Source organism: Ochotona princeps, chromosome 8 (genome assembly GCF_030435755.1).
Source record: "Ochotona princeps isolate mOchPri1 chromosome 8, mOchPri1.hap1, whole genome shotgun sequence".
Taxonomy (NCBI): domain Eukaryota; kingdom Metazoa; phylum Chordata; class Mammalia; order Lagomorpha; family Ochotonidae; genus Ochotona; species Ochotona princeps.
The window spans coordinates 9,251,650-9,267,427 of NC_080839.1; the positions used below are offsets into that span (position 1 = coordinate 9,251,650).

The window sequence follows — 15,778 nt, forward strand, 5'->3', positions numbered from 1 at the left end:
ACCAGTCACAGGATGAGTTCATCATCTCAGTAGATCAGTCATAATGCAGATGGGAGTAAAGATGTCCTCCTTCTGTCTCCTCAACACATGCCCACTGTGACACAGTGGGCCACAGTGGCTGGTTCTCTGGGAATCAGCACTAGTTCAGAGCTGGTGTTTAAAACCCCCTGAGATGACTGGGAGCCTGAGGGGAGAGAGCACCTCCCATCCCACTGGGAGAGATTTGGAAGAATATTCACAGCATGCTTGCCTCTGTGTGTAGACTGCTGAGTCCTTCTTCAAAGTAACCCCTCATAAGAGCTGCTTTATGTGTGGGACCTTCTACAAACCCTCCAATTCCTACTGTCAGAACTCAAGTCAGATTTTTTTTTTATCAGATCAGAAGTATCGTAGATAGATACAAAACAGCACCATAGAAGGCTGCCTATCTATCAGCTATTATTGGAAGGCTAGATTTATAGAGAAAAGGAGAGAAACAGAAAGATCTTCCATCTGCTGGTTCACTCCCCAAACAACTGCAAGGCCTGGAGCTGAAGCCAGGAGTTTCATCCAGGTCTCCCACACAGGTGCAGGGTCCCACGGCTTTGGATCATTCTCCACTGCTTTCCCAGGCCATAAGCCGGAAGGGAAGTGGAGTAGCCAGGATATGAACTTGTGCCATAAAGGGAGGATTAGCTGAATAAGCCATCATGCTAGACCCTGGAAGCATTCTTAAAATAGCTATGTCCCTGTGGTATCTCTGTCTCTCTAAAGGTTCAGTATAGCCATCTTCCTTCTAAAACATCCAGGTTTGACTGAGGTAAGAGAATCTGCTGAGTTGCTAGCCTTACAGATCTGTCCAGGCTTCAGATGACAGCCTCCTTCTAGCTTTTCACCAAAGCACTTCTTTCCCCTCAATGATCACAACCCAGTGTTCACAGTGCTGTCCATGGAGTACAGCCTCATTGACTCCAGGCTGCCGCTGTGAGTCCAGACATAAATTACTCCTGACCAATGATTAATGCTACTCGTAGTTGCTGAGACTGATCCCTGAAATCCCAAATCCTGAATCTGTATGTCTCTGTTAACTAATTTGCTCCAACCATGGCTTCTATCCCTTCTTCTTTAGCTTTATAGCCACAGAATCCACATGCCCAATGAAACCTAGGAGAGTTCTGCAACTCTTTAGGCCAAATAGTGTATCATCTCCCACCATAGGCCTTACACATCTTCATTGAGATTGCTGTGGGATGGAACTCTCATTAGGGCGTAGCAGTCATGAGGGATGGTAGATGACTACATTCTTGGGATACCACTGCCTGTAGTTATCAAAAGGTTGTAAAGAAGACATCTGGGGGCAGGGGACTGGGTCTGCTTTCCACTGTCAAAAAATTAATGGAGATCTGATGGCTCAAAACTCTTGGCTGCTCAACGTGTACCTGCTTGTCCTCACCCCATTGCAGAGGGGGCATCTCCTTCCCAGTAGCTTCCTACTGCAAAGGCCTAAGAACCCTCGTGATGAGGTAGGGTCCAGTACTTTATGAATGCAACAACATCCCAGTTGTTACAACTGGACCCAAGCCTTGCTCTTCAGTGATCCTGTAACTGTAGGAATGAAAACATTCTCTCAAAGTTTCAAAGCCATAGAGACTTTGGGATTTTTCTGACTGTTCCAGATTTTCTTTGTTGGTTGGTTTGGTTTTAACACTTTACGTACAGTGCTTACACCTATCAGAAAGAGTCATCTGAGCCTACATCTTAGATCATCGCTGTCACTGTCTGGATTTTGCCCCCTAACAATTCATGTCCTCCTGGAACATGTTAAGGCCTCAAAGTCATGAGGGATGATAGTAGTCCTTATTTGGAAATCAGACCTTTGTGGGTATAATCAAGAGAAGGTCATGCTGAGCTAAGGTGAGCCTTACCCCAATATAACTGGTGCTGTTATAACAAGAGAGGCATATGGACACACACGCAAGGAGAGCTGGCCACACAGAGAGGCAAAGGCTTGAGTGACGGATCTATTAGGCTAACGAACATCGGGACTTCTGTCAGCCAGCAGAGGCTAGAAGAGGCAAGAAATCATTCTTTCCTTGAGCCTTTTCCTGGAATTCTGCCCTACCTTGATTTTGGACTTCCAGGTTCCAGAATGCTGAGACAATTATTTTCTGCTGTTTTAGGATACCTAGTTTGTGTAGTTTATTATGACAGCCCTAAAAACTTGAATATACTGTCATGGAAACTGGTCACCTTCACCACCCATCTTTCAATCAATCCCCCACCCATTTGGAACCCATGAGTGGGTGAAAACTATAGATTGTTAAACAGTGCTGCCATGCCATGCCCACAATCTTTTTTTTTTAAGATTTATTTATTTTTATTACAAGGTCAGATGTACAGAGAGGAGGAAGAGACAGAGAGGAAGATCTTCCATCCGATGATTCACTCCCTAAGTGACTGCAACTGCCAGTGCTGAGCCAATCCAAAGCCGGGAACCTTCTTCCAGGTCTCCCACGTGGGTGCAGGGTCCCAAATCTTTGGGCCGTCCTTGACTGCTTTCCCAGGCCACAAGCAGGGAGCTGGATGGGAAGTGGAGCTGCCGGGATGAGAACCGGCGCCCATATGGGATCCCGGGGCGTTCAAGGCGAGGACTTTAGCCGTTAGGCCATGCCGCCGGGCCCCATGCCCACAACCTTATCCCCACACCTACCCAACACCTCTGAATTGGATTTCTCTTTGTCACCACCCTCTTCACTCATGCATACTGAAATCTGAGAACCTTTGGTTTCAACCTGAAAGTGTTTGTGTAGGAGTTCTCTGCTACAGATCTCACTATAATGAGTCTCCGATGGAATAAGTCCGAATGGAGTGTGCTTTGGAAAGAACTTCCTAAATATCAATTGTGGAGATTTATACGGTATATGTATTTAGGAAAATCTCAAGTCTTAAAACCTCAACTCCTGGCTGAGTAGCCTCGGGCAAATCATATAACATTCCTGTCTTGGTTTCTTGCCACCCACCACATGCCATGCGTATTTCACCCCTTCCTGTCTGCACAGTTCTTGTGTTCATGGGCATAGCACAGTGAAGCAGAGAGGGCCTCTGATTAGTGCAAATCCTCCCTGTAGCAGTTGAGTTTGAGATGTCATGTTGTCCTCTCTGTCAGCAGACAAGAAAGCATCGAGGGTCAAGGTGTATAGCCCGGGCACCTGCTCTGGACACCTTTCCATGTTGGTATCTTCTGCCCTTTCACTTCTGCTTCACTTTCTCTTTCTGCGTATCACTCTCTCACTTTCTCATCCTGCCTCCAGAGCTCTGGCTTCATTATGATGCTTTCATACACACACTCTCTCAAGGGGGCTCCCCCTCAGTACCTCACGGTTACTCTTTGTTTATTTAAAGCCAGCTTCCTTCTCCCTCCTGGCCCCCTGCTAAGAAATCTTTTCCTATTGCAAGTCCAATGCAAAGTCATGATGCATCAATTTTTCCACCCAGAGCTGAGGCTGAGCCACACTTCAACAAAGACAACTTCTGCTGTCTTTTCTGCATGTGTCTTCTCCCCAGGCCCCATGCTATTGGAATGCCGACCCAGGCATGAGAGCACTACCCTCGAAGGAAACCTTCTTGCCTGTGCTATGCATTGAGACGGCCAGCTTGTCCCAAACCCCTAAGAGAATGAAGTCACTTATCTCCTCCAAAGCCTAGACACAAATATGTCCTTCAGAAAATGTTTCTGAAATGTCTATCACTGGAATGTGGATTAGGAAGGGCTTGCTGGAGTGAGCTGTTAAATCTTTACAAATGTTTAGGATGAAGCCCAAATGAGAAAAATATGTTCCGCAAGGCTTTGGGTTTCTAACTACACTGTGTTCTTAATTCTCCTGTACTGAAATCTGAGTGCTGGGGTCCTGCTGAGCCACTGCAGGCCGGATGCCAGAGCGGGGACCTCAGAGCCCACTCTCTCTCTCCTGCTCCATCTTTCTCTCTCCCCTGTTCGCAACAAGGTGAATATTCAGGGTGCTTTTATCTGACAACAGCGCAGTAAGCTTCCAGGCCACTGGCAGCTGTTTTAGATGGATCTGAGAAAGCTTGGTGAGCTACAAATTTTGTTTTGTTTTGTTTTTCAGTTAAGACAGCTCAAAAGGAACTGGTATAAAATGGCAATGAGGAGTAAGGAATTACATTGGGGAGGGGAACTGGAGGGAATTGTGGGGGACTCGTGATTTTAGATGACTTTTCAGCAAAATTACAGAAGTATAAAATATATGCACAGAAAATCATACAAAGCAGTGTACAATCCAGTAGGATTTCATTGTTATTATTTTTCTTAGGCAGAGTTACAGAGAAAGGATAGGCAGAGAGAAAGAGCAATGTTCCATCCACTGGTTCACTCCCCAAATGGCTGCAATATCCAAAGCCAGGAGCTTCTTCCAGATCTCCAACGTGGGTGCAGGGTCCCAAGGCTTTGGACCGTCCTCCACTGTTTTCCCAGGTCATAAGCAGGGAGTTGGATAGGGAGTGGAGCAGCTGGGACTCGAACCAGCACCCACATGGGTGGAGGCTTAGCTTGATATACCACTGCACCGGCCCGAGGGGTTTCAACATTTCCATGTATATGTGTGTAGCTACCATCCAGCCTCAATGCCCTCTTTGCTGTTGTTCCGACACCACCAAGGGGCCTCCTGTGACAGCTCCTGTCATCATTGGTTTGTCTTAGAATTATAAGGATGAATTATGAATGGATTTATTTGTGATTTTTAATTATGAATGGATTTATGAATTATGAATGGATTTATGTGGTTTTTTTACTTATCATCCTCTGTGGCATTTGGTCATGTTTTTAACTATCTTAGAATGAGTTCATGATCATTGATGTAGAGCAGGGACAAGCAGACCACATCCTACCATGGCCCCTTTCTGTATGACTCATAGAGCTAAGAATGGCTTTAACTTTTGTGAAGGATTGTAAAAAATAATATATATATATATATATATATATATATATATATATATATATATATATACACACACACACACACACACACACACACACACACATATCGAGTAGGAAACGGCCACAGAAATAAGAAGTGACCTGAAGAACCTAAAATGTTTGTTACCTGGGACAGTGTTGGGCCTAGTGATGCCAAGGTCCGTTAGAATTCCCACATCTTACATCAGCATGCCTGGGTCCAGTCCATGACTCTGCTCTTGACTCCAGCTTCCTGCTAATGTGCCCCTGGGACGCAGAGGTGATTCTTGAAGTCACTGAACCACTGCCACTCACTGGGAGACCTAGACTGAGTTCCTGGTCCGGCTTGAGCTCCACTAGCTCCAGCTGTAACAAGCATTCAGAACGTGAACCAGTGGACTGATCTCCTCTCTCTCCTTGCTCTCTCTTTCTCTTTCACATACTTAAGTTTAAATTTTTAAAAGTATATTTACTATGTTACCCTTGATGGGAAAAGTTTGCTGATTTTACCTATAGAATATTCTGTTGCATGACTGTACTACAATGTAGCAATGTAGTCTATTGCCAAGAGGTATTTGAGTTGCTTCCTGTTGCACTCACAGTGCTTCTGTAGCTTCTTGCACAGGTGTACTGCTACATGTGTATATACATTTATGTTGCAGATGTGGTAAGAGTGGAATGACACAAGGTATGGAGAAGGTGTTCATAAATACTACAAAATGGTTGTACACGTTGCATACCCTAGGAGTGATTCAGAGTCCCAGTTACTCTTTTGGGCATCCCTCAAAGACCCATGTATTAAAGGCTTGAGTTTTCTGTGGAGATTAATTAAGAATAGGACTTAATTCCTGTTAGGATGTCTAAAACTAAGAGTGATTAGATTAGATGGTCAAAATGTGGTGACTTTATAAGGAGAGATCACAGAAATGTAGATAACAAATAGTAAATATGTTCTCTGGCCCACTGACTACTGGCCTCATCAATTTACAGACCAATGGGGTCACCCAATCCTGGACTCAGCACAAGCCCCTTTCCTTCCTTCTCAGGTATTTGTTACAGTGGGGCAACGCTGTATAATCCACTTGCCAGTGCTTGCTATTGTTTTGATTTTTATCATTTTTACGTATGCATAGCGGTCCCTCCTTCTGGTTTGGAATGATGCTATATACATTTTCCCAATAATATCGAGCATTTGGGTATTCCTTCTGGTTATGCAGCTGCTTCAACATTTTATCCAAGCTTTATATTTTCCTCATTGATTGATGTGAGTTATTTATCAAATTCTTTGCGAATCAAAATTGCAAGTACCTTGTATTACTCAGTGTTTTGCACTGTAATCCCCTTTTGTTGTCCTTTTGGAACATTCTTAATCTTAGCATTGTCTAATTTACCAGTTTTCCTTATAGCTGGTATTGTATGTGTGTCCTGTTTAAGAACTCTCCACCTACTCTTGTATATATATATATATATATTAAAACTCCAAATCTTTTTTCTAGAAGTTTATTTACCCTTCATATTTATATCTACAATTCATATGAAATTGTTATTTTTGGATGATGTGAGGTAGACGTCAAGATTTCTGTCCCTTATCAATAACCAATTGGTTCAACACTGCTTTTGTGGAAAAAAAAATCACTTCACACTGAACCGAGGTCTCCTGTTTGTCATGAGTCAGAGACAGAATGTGTGCAGGTCTGCTTCTGGATTTCACTGTACTTCATAGGAATTCTCCTGTGCTGAGCAAGATTTTCAGCCTCCATTTTATTCTTCAGGACACTCCTGACTCTTCTTGCCTCTTTACGCTGCTATATAAATCAAGAGATCAATTCAAAGAGAAGTGAAATTGTAATAGTATAAAACATGAATATGGCATATCCTTCACTTACTTAGGTCTCTGGCTTCCCTATATATCATGATGTAATCTTCAATGCAGAGAAACCGCACAACCTTAAGCAAATTTGTTCCTGACTATATAATGTTTGTTGATGCTATTTTAAATGATATCTTGTTAAAATGCTGTTCTGTGATTGTGACTGATATGTAGAAATGCAGTTGGTTGTTGTGTGTTGACTCTGTGGATGCGGATGCTTGGCAGACATTCCAGGACAGGCACAAAGCAGAGAACCTCTTGTGTACATGCAGGAGCCGTACGTAGGCCTGGAGTCAGGGAGGACCCGACCCCAGTGTCTGATGTTTTGTTATCCTTGGAATGCTGCCTGATTCTTTTCCTCCCACCAAAGAGCTACTTATCTATCCTGTGCTTAGAACTGTTGTGGGTCATTCTGACCTTGTGGAAACACAGCTAATCTATACTCTGCACACCTGCCTTCCCACCGCTTGCACTATGGCTCTGTAAAAATGTAAAAATTCTCACTTTCTTTGTCTTGGAGCATCATCTTTTGAGATGATGGCCACCCTGCTGCCATAATAAAAAATTCAGTTCTGCACAACCTCGTGTTCTCCATTCATTCATTTCTAACACTCTGTATTCAGTAGCCTTGCTAAATTCATTGTGCATTCTAGTAAGAGTTATAGAAACTTTTTTCTGCATATACCGTCATGGCACTGTGAAAAAGAAGTTGCATGATTTCCTTTGCAATTGTGGCAACATTCTTTCTAACACTCTCTACTGGCTGTACTGTACAGTAAGATACTGAATAGAGGTAGTGGTAGTGGACATCCTTTTTGTCCCTGATCACACATTCAAAGCTTTCACTGTGTCTCCATTGCATATGATGCTGATCGTAGAATTTTGGTAAGCACTCTGTTTGAAAAATTTTCTGCCCAAGAATATGTTAGCATCACAGAACAAGTTGGATAGAATTTTTAAAAAATTATTTTCCAGGAAGATTTGTGCAAAATTGACATGATTTCTTCTTCCATGTTTAGAGTATTTACCAGTGACTACAGCGAGAGTGGAAGACTTCTTTGTGGGAAAACCTTATTTTAAAAATTGTAGAGGTCTGTTGAGCTGAACTGACAGACAAGAAATTGCACCTTCTTAAATCATCTGGTAAGTTTTAACATGTGTGTGTATCCATGAGACTGTCTCCAATCACCACAATCAAGATAATGGAAATGTCTGTCATTTCCAGAAGATTCCTCACCCTCTCTCCTGCTCTCCACAGTCTTCACCCCTTAGTTTCATGTCATTTTAGATTATTTGCATTTTCTTGAAACTTACTAGAAGTGAACTCATTCAGTCTGTTCTGCTTTTGGCTGTCTTCTCTTACTCAGAATAGCTGTTCTGAGATTTCTCTACATTTGGCCTCCGCATCAGTCTTTTTTTTTTTTTAGCTGATTGGTATTCCATTGTATGAACATATCATAATTCTTTTATCCAACTCCTTCTTTTTTTTTAAAGATTTATTTATTTTTATTACAAAGTCAGATGTACAGAGAGTAGGAGAGACAGAGAGGAAGATCTTCCATCCGATGATTCACTCCCCAAGTGACTGCAACTGCCGGTGCTGAGCCAATCCAAAGCCAGGAACCTCTTCCAGGTCTCCCACGTGGGTGCAGTGTCCCAATGCATTGGGCTGTCCTCGACTGCTTTCCCAGGCCACAAGCAGGGAGCTGGATGGGAAGTGGAGCTGCTGGGATGAGAACCGGCGCCCATATGGGATCCCGGGGCGTTCAAGGTGAGGATTTTAGCCGCTAGGCCACGCTGCCGGGCCCTATCCAACTCCTTCTTGACTTAAGTTGTTTTCCATTTGAGAAACTGGTGAATAAAGCTGCCATAAACATTTGTGTACAAGTTTTGATGTGGATATACAAGAAGACTTCAGAAGCTACATGAAAATGGTACCAAAAGACAGGTTTCTTTTGGTGCAAAAATTTTCTGAAAGCCATGACTACTAGAGATGTTCAGCAAGTTTATATAAAATATGTGTTGTGAAAAAACCGTATGTGGATTTCGCAAATTTTTTGATCCCAAAGCATGTGTTTGAATTCCATCTTTCTGAAGACTTTCTGAGTTTCCTTTAAATGAGTCATGTCTATGACTATCTTGCCTAACAGCTGATAATATTGGTTCCTATTTTTATTGCCTGCTTTTTTTCTTGAGCGTGTTTCAGAGATACCTGATATTTTTCATTATGCATGAAAATAACTTACCTTCCTTCAGAGAGGGTTGGCCAGACAGCTCAAACATTCTCAGATTGCCTTAATCCTTCATTCAAAGTTCTGTGGCACCCTATACAGCTGACTCTACCTTGGGTTCAGATCTGCATTTGGTATATTCCCCAGATGCTCAGCCAACCGGACATTGAAACCTCTGTTGTAGCTGACAACTGGTGTTTTGGTTTTCCCAGACGTTCCTGGGCCTTTTGCATTGCACTTGCTAAGGACGAATAAGTGTCTCAATGTATAAGGTGGTGCAGTGTAGCGGACCCTCCTCCTTCCCCTTTCTTCCTTCAAGTCTTGGCTGCCATGGAAGTACTGAGCTCCTGCTTTGCCTTTCCTTCCTGCAAATTTACCAAAACTTCTTCTGACTTTCTGGATGCTCGGCATCCTTCTTCTGCCTGAGGCAATCGTACTCTCTGTGTAACAGGACTCAACAGGTGTCCTAAGAGGAAGAGTGGAATGAATGGTTGAATTTCCTCCGTTAGCTTCTGTATCTTCTAGGATTGTGGGCGCTGAAGTGCTCACAGCTACACCATCATCTACAATGCCTGTAAACCTGTCTATTTTGTTCCTTCTCCAGGTCTGCTACTTATTTTCAGATGAGGTATTAGTCTAAGTCATTCCATCACAGGTTGAGAAATGCTGTATGTACAAAAGTTTAGTAAGGAGAATCTTGAATTACCAGCAATTAGATGCCAAACAATACTTTTTATTGGCAGTTACTCACACAAATACTAGTGAATATATAATAATACATGGTAAATACTATGATAACATTTAATTGCACCCACAGCGATGAAATAATTAATGACATAATAACAATAGCAGATTCTGTGAAAGCATTATTTCCACTGATTGCTTTGTGTGAAAGGATAAAAGCAACAGGTGGAAATACAGAGATAATTAATGTCTCAAAATTTCATGCTTTCACATGTACTGGGATCATCTTCAGTTTTCCTGCTAGAGGAATGCTATTTGTCCTACACTGGGTCTCAGGTCATCCAGAGAATGCAGATAGCCAAAGGCAACTTGATAATATTCCCTCCTTGTCTAGCTCTCCAACTTCCCTGCTGGTAGTTCCTTCAGTTCCCAAAGATGCTCTTTGCTTAGAACCCTGGCCTTGGAGTCTACTTCCAAGGGAACCCAGACCAAACCTGATGGCTTTGACTAGTGCGTGTGTGCTGGGCCATGCTTCCAGATAACAACAAGAGGCAATAATGAGATTCCACAAACAAAAAGCAGGCAACACATGAGGGTCTTGAGCCACCATGGTCATGGTCAGGCTTGCAGAGACTTCTGAGATGAGAGTGTCGAACTTAAAAGAATATTTTTCACTAGTCAGAGGTCTCTTTCCTACTCGGGTGGGTGATGATGAACTACCTCTTGAAAACAATGAAATTATTCACTAGCTACAAACGAGTGCTGTTCTTGCAAAGGGCACCCTGAAATAAGTGGTTCATCAGAATGGTATGTCTGCTTCCATGGTCCACATTTGGGCTGTATTAACCATCATAATGTTCAGACACAGACACACACACACACACGCACGCACATCCCTAAACACAGAAGTCAATTTACCCCTTATTCTATCCCTCTTCAAAGTAGAAGGGAAATTTTTCTTCTGCATTATTTTAGTAAGGAAATTGTAGGAGATCCCCAATACTACTTGCCCACATGGCTACTATGATTGGGTCACATTGAAAAGTCAGGTTATACAACTAGAAAATCCATAATGCATTCGGGCACTTATGTGGGTCCAGACATCCACATTCCATATAAGAGTGCCTGGATTCCTTGTCTGCCTTTGGTTCCTGATGCCAACTCCTGTTAATATAGATGCTCAGAGGCAGCCATGATAGGTTAAGTAAGTGGCTTCCTGCTTACCCATGAGGGAGGCTTGAGTGGGTTCCTTCTCCCAGGTTCAGCTTTGGCTCAGCCCTGGCCAATGTGGGCATTTGGGGAAGGAAGCTAGAAATAGGAACTCCCTCTTTCTCCCTCTACCTCTTAAGTAAGTAAGAAAATATTTTTTAAAAATTCAGTCAGTGTGATAATATCAGTGTCTCCCTTCCCACTGGAGGTGAGTGTGCTGAGCTTCATAGATGAACCAAGTCTCCCTTGCGTTCTGCATTCCATTTGGATTTGGCCACAGGCAGTCACTGGCAGGAGATCAGAAGACTGGATGAGAGGGAAATCAGGGTAATTGCTCTCCTAGCTGCCTCTCGGACAGGCTGCTGGAAAAGAGCTCTGCCCCTCTACCTGAAGTATAGCTTCCTGAGGCAGCCCTCCTCCCACTGGCTACAGCTCTCTGGGTCACAGGTGGGGTTGGAGGATGGGCAGCAGCTGGTAATGGCTTCCTGCTGTTGCTAACCTAGATATGCTCCAGCATCCTTTGTTGGTTTCTCCTAACCCTGTCCAACATGTTTTAAACTTTCTTAATAAACCCTCTTCAATTATGCAGTCTGAGCAAGCAAGCCATCTGTTTCCTGCAGAGAATGGAGGCTGGTCCAGCACATGCCTGCCTCCCCATTTGAACAGTAGAAGAAGGTATAACACCATGGATAGGCAATGGAACTCAATCACAGAGGACAATGATATGTTCTGCAAAAGATGAAGGGATTCTGTTAAGCAGATGAAACTGATGATGGAAAATTTTTCAAACAGCATGTAGGTGTAGGTATTATGGTATAGCACAGGAAGCTGTTGTTTGCAGTGCCTGCTCCTGATGCCCAAAATGGTAATAGTCAAGTTCTGGCTTCTCTGCTTCTGGTACAGCTTCCTGCTAGTGCATCCTGGAAGCATCCTGGTTGGTAACTCGAATGGTTGGAACTCATCCCCCCATAGAAGACCCAGATCCCATCTCCTGGTTTCTGCCTGGCCCAGTCCTGGCTGTTACAGACATTTGGTGAGTGAATCCATGGTTGAAAGATTCCCCCACCGCCACTCTCTCATTCACTCACTCTGCCTTCCAAGTGATAAAAATGGAAAGAAAACATTTAATTCCAAATCACATCTGAGAGTATTGCCTAATGCAGTTTGTCAGAATCTCTCCAGTTAAAAATTAAAGAGGAGAGCAATACTGACACCACAAAAGGGAGTGATTTCAGTGTTGAAGGACTGAGAGAAGCACTGGGGAAGCATATGGATCCAGAGCCTTTTTTTTTTTTTAACACATAAGAGAGACACTTTCTGTTTATGACATGAAACCATGTGTTAAATAGAAGATGTCCCGATAAACAATCATAGACTTTGTTCAGGAATATTTCACCTCTTGAGTCACACAAGAGTATTCTTTGTATTGTTTCTATATTCAGAATCAGCACAGAGTTACACATAAAACCTACATTTTAACAAACCTAAGATAAATTGACTTCCATGATTTTCACTCTAGTTTTAACTTTTGATTTGTATTTGTTGGAACAGTAGAGAGAAAGGGAGATATCCCATCTACTGGTTAGCTTCATGAGTATTCACAACAACCAGAACTGGGCCAGGAAGGAGTTCTCTCCATGGACCCCAGTACTTGAGCCATCTTCTTTCAATTCCCAGGACACAATTCAGCAGGAAGTCAGAATTAAGAGCAGATCAAACTAAGATTCAAACCAAGGCATTCCAAGCATACCTTAACTGCCGTAACAGACTGCTAACACCACTGCATTAAAAAAATGTCAAGTTAAAAAAAACTTTATTCATTAAGTTAAAAATGGAAGACATCTTATAAAATTAATTAATGAACATAATCTCTAATGTAAATTAGTCAAATTAATACATGTTTATAATAAATTACAAAAAGTATAATCATACTATGTTTATGAAGCTAACTTCAGAGGCAAATTATGATCAAATAATGTCTGTTCATTGAAAAAAATTATTGTCAAATGTCAAGTTTTGAGCCTACTCTCAGTGGTCTTTTTCCAGGACCAGTTATCATCCATCACCAATAGGACTTTTCCCCAACGCTGGGGGAGCCACAGATAACTACGTGGGAGAATGGGACATCTATTTCTAGATTTCGTCCCTCTCTTCTAAAGTAGGACTGGCGTACAGAATCACACAGCCAAAAGTTCAAGTTCCAGCCTATCTTGTGTTACCCCTTTGGTTTCAGAAACTCCAGTCACTGAGGTGTGTGTTTGGCACATGGCAAACATTCAGTGATTGTTACTGTGCCACCAGTAGCCTTAATGTGTACTCTGTTAAATCAGGATCCATTTTATCAAATTTCAGAGAGTAAATATTGCTTGCCTTTTTATCAGTTACAAAAAGATTAAAGAGAGAAAGACTAAAGGGAACCAAAAAAAAAGATTTCTACCTTTCAAAAAAAATACATAATTCATTTAGAAGTATAAAAATAAGTGAAATGTCAAGCAGTGTGAACAGAAGGAAGCCTGAAAAAAAATAATAGGAGAAAAGTAAATTAACTAGAACAATGAAAGTGAAAGGGGGAAATCTCCTTTTCTGAAGGACAAATACTGGGAAAAACATCAATTCTAACCGTCTAGGCTCCTAGTGTATCAATAAAGAAAATAAATATTGAAATGAAAAGAATAACAGAGTTAGAAAATGGTAAAAGTAGCTGGACCTTACAACATTTCTATACTGTAAGGTCAAGTTCTATTTAAAATGCGTAATAATTATAAGAAAAAGGAATAATTTTTTAAAATTGATTAAAGGTATGATCAGTGATGAAGTTAAAGTTGACATGAGCATATATGTACCCCCAAACATAAGATCAAAATAAAGGAAAATTTTGAACACAGGAAGTAATTAATAAACCCCAAATGTAAGGATCCATTGACTCACAGTCAATGACATGCTGAGTTTAAAAATCACAGCCAATGCACGCATGCCTACTAGCCATTCAATCAGAGCTTTCCAGCCAATAGGCACTCTTTGCATTGGAATCACTTGAGCCACTAGATCATCTGCAGACCTTAGAGCTGCCTCCAGCGCTGCATAGCTTTTTCTAGAATTCTCAGAAACAGAAAACTGACTACATAGCTCACAGTCCCTGACACCAGAAAGAGAACTCAGGGAGCTCTATTTGGCTCTCTCCACTGCACTACAAAACATCAAGGATGAACAAGAAGGGAGGTATGTCCACCGTGGGTGTCTGATTAAGAACAATATACACCTGCACATAGTGGGGCAGGCAGTTCACATGGGGGAGGTGGTCCCCAGGAACCAAGTCATGGTGAGGTTGAGACTGGGGGCTGGGAAGGATGACAGAAACGCATCCAGATCTCAGTCCTCAATGCTATCTGTTAGGCTTTAAAATGCTGTGAGTTCTTACACCCAGCTGATTCCCACAGCCAAGTCCTCTTTGCAGGAATAATTTACCTCAAGCCTAAATACCAGACCAGGAGGTGTTAGGAGGTGTTTTTATTCCAACAGGGTAAGAACAGGAGTGGGGGAAGTGGGGGAGGGGAACAGGAAGGGTAACATATCCTGCCATGGTGGCAGAATGGGGGATGCCAGAACAGGGGAAGGGGGCAAGATGGAGGACAGGTAAGAGCCAGGAAGAGAAGGAAGAGGGGTACATGTGGAGGCTCATTTATACAACTCAGGTGAGCCTGCAAGGTGTGGGGGGCGGGGGGGAGGGGAATGGGGAATTGGTTGGGAGGCAGGGCTAGGTGCTGGCCCCAGCGACTGGTGACTGAGATTATCTGAGGTAGGTGGGTGGGGAACATGGGGAGGGGCCGTGAGAGGTTGGGGCTGGGGTTCTCAGGTAAGACACCATGAGGTCACATTTTATTGGCGGATACCCAGAATGGTGTGAATTTGACCAGCTGTGGGAAAGGAGAAGCAGGAAGTGGCGCCGGATGCAAGATGGGATATTCGAATCACCCTTCACAGGGTCTTTTTGTGATTGATGTGCCATTCTTTGCCTTTCTTAGAACTTTTCTTCCAGTGTATGCAGATTGCAAGGGAGAGCTGCATCACTCCTGAACAACACTGATACAAAGCTTAATTTGATTCAAAACCCATTTCATGTTCTGCAATTTACTTCAACAAAGCATTTCTCAATGATAGCAAAGAAAGGCTTTAACATTCTTTAAACACAATTTTAGCTGTTGTAAAATTTTCCATGGTTATTCATAAAAGTTTACATTTTTCTTGCCTCTCTGCTGAAACAAAATTGTATTCATTGGGAACCATGAAGTATTGGAAGAAATTGCTTTTTGGGCCTGGCGCAATAGCATAATAGTTAAGGTCCTTGCCTTGAATGCACTGGGATCCCGTATAGGCACCGGTTCTAATCCCAGCAGCTGCACTTCCCATCCAGCTCCCTGTTTGTGGCCTGGGAAAGCAGTCAAGGACGGCCCAAAGTCTTGGGACCCTGCATCCACATGGGTACCTGGAAAAAAGTTCCTGGCTCCTGGCTCAGAATTGGCGCAGCACCGGCCATTGTGGTCACTTGGGGAGTGAATCATCGGACAGAATATCTTCCTCTCTGTCTCTCCTCCTCTCTGTACAACTGCCTTTCCAATAAAATAAATCTTAAAAAAAAAAAAAAAGAAATTGTTTTTAAAAAATGTTGTCCAGGGATTGCATGTGACCCATCACAACAGAATAAACTCTGACAATTTAGTGTTTATTTACAAATCTTAGTTTCTAAAGTAATACTGCAAATACAAGCAACAAAAATATCAAGATACACAATATCCCTTAACGTTCTGAATTGAAAACCAATTCTAAGTTCAGGAT

The 15,778-nt window shown here is 42.5% G+C and overlaps 1 protein-coding gene across 3 annotated transcripts in view; it reads left to right on the top strand.

Annotated features, from left to right (window-relative positions):
• The first annotated feature begins 7,835 nt into the window (after window positions 1-7,835).
• The window catches only part of AFF3 (ALF transcription elongation factor 3), a 564,045-nt gene continuing 556,102 nt past the window's right edge, over window positions 7,836-15,778 (top strand). For all 3 annotated transcript variants that reach the window (XM_058667512.1, XM_058667514.1, XM_058667513.1), the window contains exon 1: window positions 7,836-7,964. The gene's annotated coding sequence lies outside the window, so the exon portion shown is untranslated. The remainder of the gene's footprint in view (window positions 7,965-15,778) is intronic.